Below are 8595 nucleotides of genomic sequence, written 5' to 3'. Positions count from 1 at the left end.
CTGGGATAGGGAATGGGTGTTTGTGTGTGTGTGTAGATAGATAGATAGATAGATAGATAGATAGATAGATAGATAGATAGATAGATAGATAGATAGATAGATAGATAGATAGATGATAGATAGATAGATAGATAGATAGATAGATAGATAGATAGATAGATAGATAAGATAAGATATTGGGACGCAGAAAGGAGGCCACCAGGAGATGCCCGCCTAGGTTGCAAATGCATCTTTTCCACCTCAAGAGAGATGCTGCCCTCTAGTGGAGCTTTAATGCTAAGGTACCTTAGGAAGCAACCGGTTTGGATAGGGAATGGGTGTTTGTGTGTGTGTGTGTGTGTGTGCGCGCGCGCATGCGTGCCTAGGTGCGGGGCTTTGGGCAAAGGCTGGAGGGAAGCACCGCTGGTGGCGAAGAGCCGGAGGGCCTCGTTCCAGTGGGGCTGCATCATGGCTTGGAACTGGCTGACCATCTCAGCTTGCAAAGCCTCCAGGCACCAGTACCTGGCCTTGAAATCCAGAGGTCTTCCCTCTGCTTGGAGGGAAGGTCTGCCCATGCTCGTAGTCCTCAGCGAGGTGCTTCTGCTGAGCCTCCTTCTCCGTCAGATCCAATCAGAACTGAGCTGTTTGCCCAACTCTTTCTCACGGTGGCTGCTTAGCTCCAGCAACTGCTTCCTGTTGGGGCCCTAAGGAGCCCGGGCGGGCAAGCGAGGAGTGCCTGGGAGGGGAGGGGCGAGTAGAGGCTGGCGAGGCGCCCCTCGACGTGAGTGACATCGAGTTGGCCACACCCACCCAGTCACATGACCACCTAGCCACGCCCACCCAGCTTCTCATTAGGCAGATCCTATTAGTGGTCTGCGGGATTTAAAATTATGAATTTAGTGGTCCCTGAGGTCTGAAAGGCTGGTGTCTCCTGCTCTAAAGCGATGGGTTTTTTTTCTCTTTTGCATTTTCTTACCCCTAAAGGCAGAGGGGCAAACCAGAACCAAGCCAAACCAGTGGTGTGCAAAAGGCATTGTGAGCAGAGATGGTTTAAGACAGTAATGGCGAACCTTTTCAGCACCAAGTGCTCAAATCGGAACACAAATGCATGCATGTGCCTGTTTTCAGGCCATTTTTACCTGTTTTTTTGGCCATTTTTAGGCCGTTTTTGGCTTGAAAAACAGCCCAGAAAAGACTTGAAAAAAACGGCCCAAAATCGGCCTGGGATTTGGCCATTTTTGGGTCCATTTTCCGGTGCTCCAGTGCCCATGAAGATCAGCTTGCCGGTGCGCATGTGCGTGACGGAAAACAGAAGAGCAGCTGGCGATGGCACATGTGCCACTTCTAGCACGCATGTTTGCTATCACAGGTTTAAGAGCTGCCCACCTTGCAAGGATTACCTTTCACTGGCCTGTGAACCAGGAATCTTGCAGAAAGAAAGGAATGCGGCTCGTGACATTTGCAAACCGGGTTGAGACAATCAAGAACAAATTCCAGGGGCCTCCTTGTGTGTTAGCTTTTCTTAGAAACCACCTGCAACGCAAACAGGTTTATGATGGCGGCAACTCTCGGCTGCTGGAGCCTGAAAACGGCAAAACCTTCTTCTGTTGGAAGGAATATCCTCCTGGGTTCAGTTCCAAGTGGGGAAGAAGACACTGGATTCATGGAACTTGATTGATGATGGACAGGACCACACGGTTTGAGGTCATGGGCAAAAAAAAAATAGAAGGGATGCCAAGAGTGCCCTGGTTTTATGCCTTTTCTGAGCTTTTGAATTTCAGTTTGCATTCTGATTGGTTGTCAGACTCCCAGGGGCAACTCTGTAGATTGTCCTGAGTCCCAGGCTTGGTTGACTTTTACTGGGTGATGATGTAATGAAAAGGCTTTGGGATTCCTATGATGGCTGTGTGTGAAGGAGGTGGATGTTTGTTATGCAGAATAGACCGGCCCAGGCCTTAATGGCCCATTGACAAAGGTCATGGGGAGGTGTGTGTGTGTGTGAGTTTCTGCCTCCCTTTTAGGGGAGATATTCTACCCTTTTAATATTTCCTAAAATATCTCATTTTCCTAGGAGAGAGGTGGGTGCTAACTTCCTAAGCTACTTTGTCACAACCCCATAATCCCTGAATTCAGTGACCAAGTTCTCACGACGCCTTTATCCCTCGTGTGATATCACCTCGGTTGATGTACGGTGGTTCAGCTGTAAATTGCGTGACCCGACAATTGCGCGAAAGACATATGCGTGCCGACAAAATAACGCCGATTAAAACACGACGTCAAAATTGCGACGACAAATCCGCGACAACAAAAGCGTGATGACAAGCACAATAAAATCGAAAAAATTACTGTTAGGGTTAGGGTTTGGCTATAGTTTGTTGATGACGCGATTTTGTCGGCGCGCATTTGTCGGCGCGCTAGTGTCGAAAATCAACTAGCGATTTTGACGGCGCTCATTTGTCCGTCGCGGTTTTGTCGGCGCGCATATGTCTATCGCGCATTTGTCGGTGAACCGTAAATTGAGCTATGTAGATGCAACAAGCTATATGATAGATTCTGGCTATCTGTGGTCTGTTGTACAACCAGCCAGGAATGATTTAAATCAGTGTTTCTCAACCTTGGCAACTTGAAGATGTCTGGACTTCAAGTCCCAGAATTCCCCAGCCAGCGAATGCTGGCTGGGGAATTCTGGGAGTTGAAGTCCAGACATCTTCAAGTTGCCAAGGTTGAGAAACACTGATTTAAATAAACAAATTACCCTTAGACAAACCCCGGCTTGGTGTAACGTGTGAATTCAAGAAGCTCTCAGGAAGAGACTGGACTGTCATCTGTCAGAAGGGGTGTAAGGTCTCCTGCTTGGGGTTGGACTAGATGACCTACAAGGGTCCCTTCCAAACTCTTGTTCATCTGAATTCAGCCATGGGACTGTTTGACCGCCCATGCTGGAAGGTTTTAAAGTGCGGCCAAGCGATTACCTCCCCATACGGGTAGTCCTCAGCTTACAACGGTTCGTTCAAAGTGACAACGTCGCTGGAAAAAAAGGGACTTACGACCGGTTTCCACAGTTACGACTTTTGCAGCATCCCCGTGATCGCGGGATCGAAATTCAAAGGCTTGGGAACTGGCATGCACTTAGGACTGTTGCCGTCACGGGGTCCCCTTTTGCGGAGTTCCGACAAGCCAAGGCAAACGGGGATAGCCAGGGATTGACTTAACGACCAGGTTCCTAACGTATCAACTGCGGCGATTCCCTTAACAACAATAGCAGCTAGACTTATATACCGCTTCATAGGGCTTTCAGCCCTCTCTAAGCGGTTTACAGAGTCAGCATATTGCCCCCAACAATCCGGGTCCTCATTTTACCCACCTCGGAAGGATGGAAGGCTGAGTCAACCCTGAGCCGGTGAGATTTGAACAGCCGAACTGCAGAACTGCAGTCAGCTGAAGTAGCCTGCAGTGCTGCATTTAACCACTGCACCACCTCGGCTCAAGAATGGCCGTAAACAGCGGCAAGAATGGCCGTAAAACGGGGCGAAGCACATTTCACAAACGTCCTTCCTTGAGAACAGAAATTCTGTGCTGCGTTGCGATCGTAAATCGAGCGCTACCTGTATTTGAGGTCATTTTAGCAAGTGAAGATTCCTTTTTTTTCTTTTCTTTTTTTTTGCAAAACCTCCTAAGGAATCTTGAGGGTTGTCTAGACTGGTTGTGTGGGAGGTTGCCAAAACAACAACAACAACAACCGCAACAAAAATGCATGCTGCTGTTTTAGGAATTCACGCTGTGAACTTGACTTGGAAAGTTAGCTGTGAAGCTGCAGAGAGGCCTGGCTATTCTCTTCACTAGTGTCTGCTGGGTCTAAATTGTGTGTGTGTGTGTGTGTGTCCGTGTCCGTGTGTGAACTATATGTTCTCCCGGTGGAGGACTTGCCATCGATCTACGAGTGAGTCATCCGTGTGAGCGGACTGCTTTCAGGAGACATTGTCCGTCCAGAGGCTGAGCAGCGTGTTCAGTCCTGGGCAGTCGAGTGTGAGCTCAACATTGTGAACCAAGGAAGTGTGAAGAACAGCGCACGCTGCACCTGCCCGGGGACCGAGAGGCCTGAGCGATCAATCACAGCATCCACAATTAGACTCTTAACCTCTGCTGTGCATTCGCCGAGGCAGCTAACTTCCTAAAAGACACAACTCTTGAGAATCCCAAAGGGGCTGGTTTTTTATTTCCCCAAGAGGCAACTGGGTTTGTTTGTTTTTTGTCTTTGAAGACGTTTCGTTTCTCATCCAGGAAGGTTCTTCAGTTCTGACTGGATGACGGTGGGGAAGAACGGAAGGGTCAATATCCCTTGCAGACAGAGCTGGTCATTTGCATCTTTTAAAGAGAGTCGTTCAGGCCGGTTCCACCACAAAACCGCGCCCGACTAAACCGCGTCGCTGATGTCATCACAGGGCGACAACAGCGCGGAGATAGAAGCACGCTGTAAACTCCAAACCTAAAATTAACCCCTAAACCTAAACCTAACTCCCCTAAACCTAATCCTAAACCTAACCCTAAACCTAACCCTTAACCTAACCCTAAACCTAACCCTAAACCTAATCCTAACCCTTAACCTAACCCTAAACCTAACCCTAAACCTAACCCTAACCCTAACCCTTAACCTAACCCTAACCCTAAACCTAACCCTTAACCTAACCCTAAACCTAATCCTAACCCTTAACCTAACCCTAACCCTAACCCTAAGCCTAACCCTTAACCTAACCCTAAAGCTAACCCTAAACCTAACCCTTACCTTAAGTTGAATCGGCTTGCTTTCAAAGCGCTATTTAAAGCACCCTTCTTTCTCCGCGCTGGCTGTTGTCGCCCTGTTGATGACGTTAGCGACGCGATTTAATCAGGCGCGGCTTAGTCGAGCGCGGTTTTGACGGGTCACGGTTCAGGCCACTTGGAGGTTTTATCTGCAGCAGTTCCAAGGAGATTCCACGCCCATTTGCGCTACTCAGGTGACCCTGAGGACACAGATAAGCCTCCGCCTTCAGCCTAACTTACTGACAGCAGTACAGGTAATCCCCGACTTAAAACCATTTGTTTAGTGACCGTTGAAAGCATGGGTCCTCAAACTATGGCCCGGGGACCACGTGTCTGTCATCCAAGACTCTTCATCAGCTCTGACTGGATGTTGGGGAACAGAAGGATTGATATTCCTTGCAGGCAGAGCTGGTCATTTGCATCCTTTTAGAGAGTCCTTGAGGCCACTTGGAGGTTTATTTGTGTCCTCAGAATCACCTGAGTGGCGCAAATGGATACGGAGCCTTCTTGGACCGGTTGAAAGGACCGTGTTGTAGACTGAAGATAGATGATGTCGCATCCCTCCTCCTCTGTTGAGAGAGGGCTGTCCAATTTGGACATAGATGACCTCTTTGATCCCTCTTCTTTCAAACTAACCTCCAAGTGGCCTCAACGACGCTCTAAAAGAATGCAAATGACCAGCTGTCTGTCCTTTTTAGAGAGTCGTTCAGGCCACTTGGTGGTTTTATCTACAGCAGTTCCAAGGAGATTCCACGCCCATTTGCGCCACTCGGGTGACCCTGAGGACACAGATAAACCTCCAAGTGGCCTCAAGGACTCTCTAAAAGGATGCAAATCACCAGCTCTGCCTGCAAGGGATATCAATCCTTCTGTTCCCCGCCATCCAGTCAGAGCTGAAGAAGATTCTTGGATGACCGACAGCTGGTCATTTGCATTCTTTTAGAGAGTCGTTGAGGCCTCTTGGAGGTTAGTTTGAAAGAGGGGTCAAAGAGGTCATCTATGTCCAAATTGGACAGCCCTCTCTCAACAGAGGAGGAGGGATGCGACATCATCTATCTCCCGTCTACAACACGGTCCTTTCAACCGGTCCAAGAAGGCTCCGCATCCTTTTGTGCCACTCAGGTGACCCTGAGGACACTGATAAACCTCCAAGTGGCCTCAAGGACCCTCTAAAAGGATGCAAATGACCAGCTCTGCCTGCAAGGGATATCAGTCCTTCTGTTCCCCACCATTCAGTCAGAGCTGAAGAAGATTCTTGGATGACAGACAGCTGGTCATTTGCATTCTTTTTAAAGAATCCTTGAGGCCACTTGGAGGTTAGTTTGAAAGAAGAGGGGTCGAAGAGGCCGTCTATGTCCAAATTGGACAGCCCTTTCTCAACAGAGGAGGAGGGATGCGACATCATCTATCTCCCGTCTACAACACAGTCCTTTCAACCGGCCCAAGAAGGCTCTGCATCCATTTGCGCCACAGGTGATTCTGAGGACACAGATAAGCCTCCAAGTGGCCTCAAGGACTCTCTAAAAGGATGCAAATGACCAGCTCTGCCTGCAAGGAATATCAATCCTTCTGTTCCCACGATCCAGTCAGAGCTGATGAAATGTCTTGGATGACAGACACGTGGTCCCTGGGCCATAGTTTGAGGACCCATGCTTTCAACGGTCACTAAACAAATGGTTTTAAGTCGGGGATTACCTGTACTGCTGTCAGTAAGTTAGGCTGAAGGCCGAATCTCATCGTATTGCTCTCTTCTCAAATTGCCTCGTGTACCTACAGGTACATGACTTACAACAGTTCCTTCAGTGACTGACGTTACACTGAAAAAGGTGACTTATGACTGTTTTTCACACTTACGACCATTGCAGCATCTCCATGGTGACGTGAACAACATTCAGAGGCTTGGCAACTGATTCACATTTATGACCGGTTGCAGTGTCTCCCAGGGTCATCTAATCGCCTTTTGCGACAAGCAAAGTCAGTGGGAAAGACAGATCCACTTAACAACCGCGTCGTTAACTTAACAAGTTCAGTGATTCACTTAACAACCGTTGGCAAGAAAGGTGGTAAAATGTAAAATTCCCTGTCTCGCTTAGCAGCAGAAATTTTGGGCTCAGTGGTGGTTGATAACTACCTCTACAACGTACTGTAGGGATGTGACTTGGTCCAGCTAGAATAATAAGGCAGGTGGTGGCTCAGTGGCTCAGACGCTGAGCTTGTCGATCAGAAAGGTCGGCAGTTTGGCAGTTCGAATCCCTAGCGCCGCATGACGGAGCGAGCTCCCGTGACTTGTCCCAGCTTCTTCCAACCTAGCAGTTCAAAAGCACGTAAAAAATGCAAGTAGAAAAATAGGGACCACCTTTGGTGGGAAGGGAACAGCGTTCCGTGCGCCTTTGGCGTTGAGTCATGCCGGCCACACGACCACGGAGACGTCTTCGGACAGCGCTAGCTCTTTGGTGTAAAAAGGAGATGAGCACCGCCCCCTAGAGTCAGGAATGACTGGCATATATGTGTGAGGGGAACCTTTACCTTAGCTAGAATAATAGGGAGGTTTTGAGTTAGGTGGGATATTCAAGTACTTTTAATGAATAAATCCATAAATCTTTGTTTTTCCAATTCTTAGGTATCTATATCTATATGTTTCCCTGGTTGCTGTGATGGGACACCAGAGGCATAACTACCCAAGTGGACTTAAGAATCTTCCATGTACCTCGGGAAGGGAGGTAAGCTTTATTTATTCGTTATTTGTTAAATTTATTTGCTGCCTATTCTCTTCACGAGGCTGCGCTGGGCGGCTTACAATAAAAAGGAAGAAATGGAAAGAGCGTAAACAGAAGTGAGATAATAGAACAAATAAAATAAAATAATGAAAAAGACCACAACGAGAAGACATCAAGACAATAACTATAAAAAGATGGGCCGGAGGAGAGCAGAGAATAAAGCGGGAATGTAAACGTCGGTTTTCAGGAATTATAAAACAAAATGCTTTCAGTAGATTCTTTGCTTTATAAATGAGTCAAGGTAGACTCAGCCTTCCATTCTTCTGAGGTGGGTAAAATGCGGAGCCAGATTGTTGGGGGGCAAGAGACTGACTCTGTAAACTGCTTAGAGAGGGATGTAAAAGCCCTGTGAAGCGCTATATAATCTAAGTGCTATTATGCTTCCTTTCCTCCTTCCTTCCTTCCTTCCTTCCTTCCTTCCTTCCTTCCTTCCTTCCTTCCCTCCCTCCCTTTCTCCCTCCCTCCCTCCCTTCCTCCTTCCCTCCTCTCTCCCTCCCTCCCTTCTTTCCATGGTGTGCAGTGGTTAAAATGCAGTATTGTAGCCTAACTCTGCTCTCTGCTAGCAGTTCGATCCTGACTGGCTCAAGGCTGACTCAGTCTTCCGTCCTTCTGAGGTCAGTAAAATGAGGACCCAGATTGTTGGGGGCAAGAGAGGCTGACTCTGTAAACCGCTTAGAGAGGGCTGTAAAGCACTGTGAATCGGTATATAAGTTTAAGGGTTATCCTTCCTTCCTTCCTTCCTTCCTTCCTTCCTTCCTTCCTTCCTTCCTTCCTTCCTTCCTTCCTTCCTTCCATGGTGCACAGGCTAACTCTGACCGACTCAAGGTTGACTCATCCTTCCATCCTTCCGAGGTGGGTAAAATGAGGACTCAGATTGTTGGGGGGCAAGAGGCTGACTTTGTAAACCACTTAGAGAGGGATGTAAAAGTACTGTGAAGCGCTATATAATCTAAGTGCTATTATGCTTTCCTTCCTTCCTTCCTTCCTTCCTTCCTTCCTTCCTTCCTTCCTTCCTTCCTTCCTTCCATCCATCCATCCA

This window comes from Thamnophis sirtalis, unplaced genomic scaffold (genome assembly GCF_051295495.1).
Source record: "Thamnophis sirtalis isolate CommonGarterSnake01/CBP01778 unplaced genomic scaffold, rThaSir2_p1.2 scaffold_14, whole genome shotgun sequence".
Lineage (NCBI taxonomy): Eukaryota > Metazoa > Chordata > Lepidosauria > Squamata > Natricidae > Thamnophis > Thamnophis sirtalis.
Note: the sequence above shows the minus strand (reverse complement) of the source record.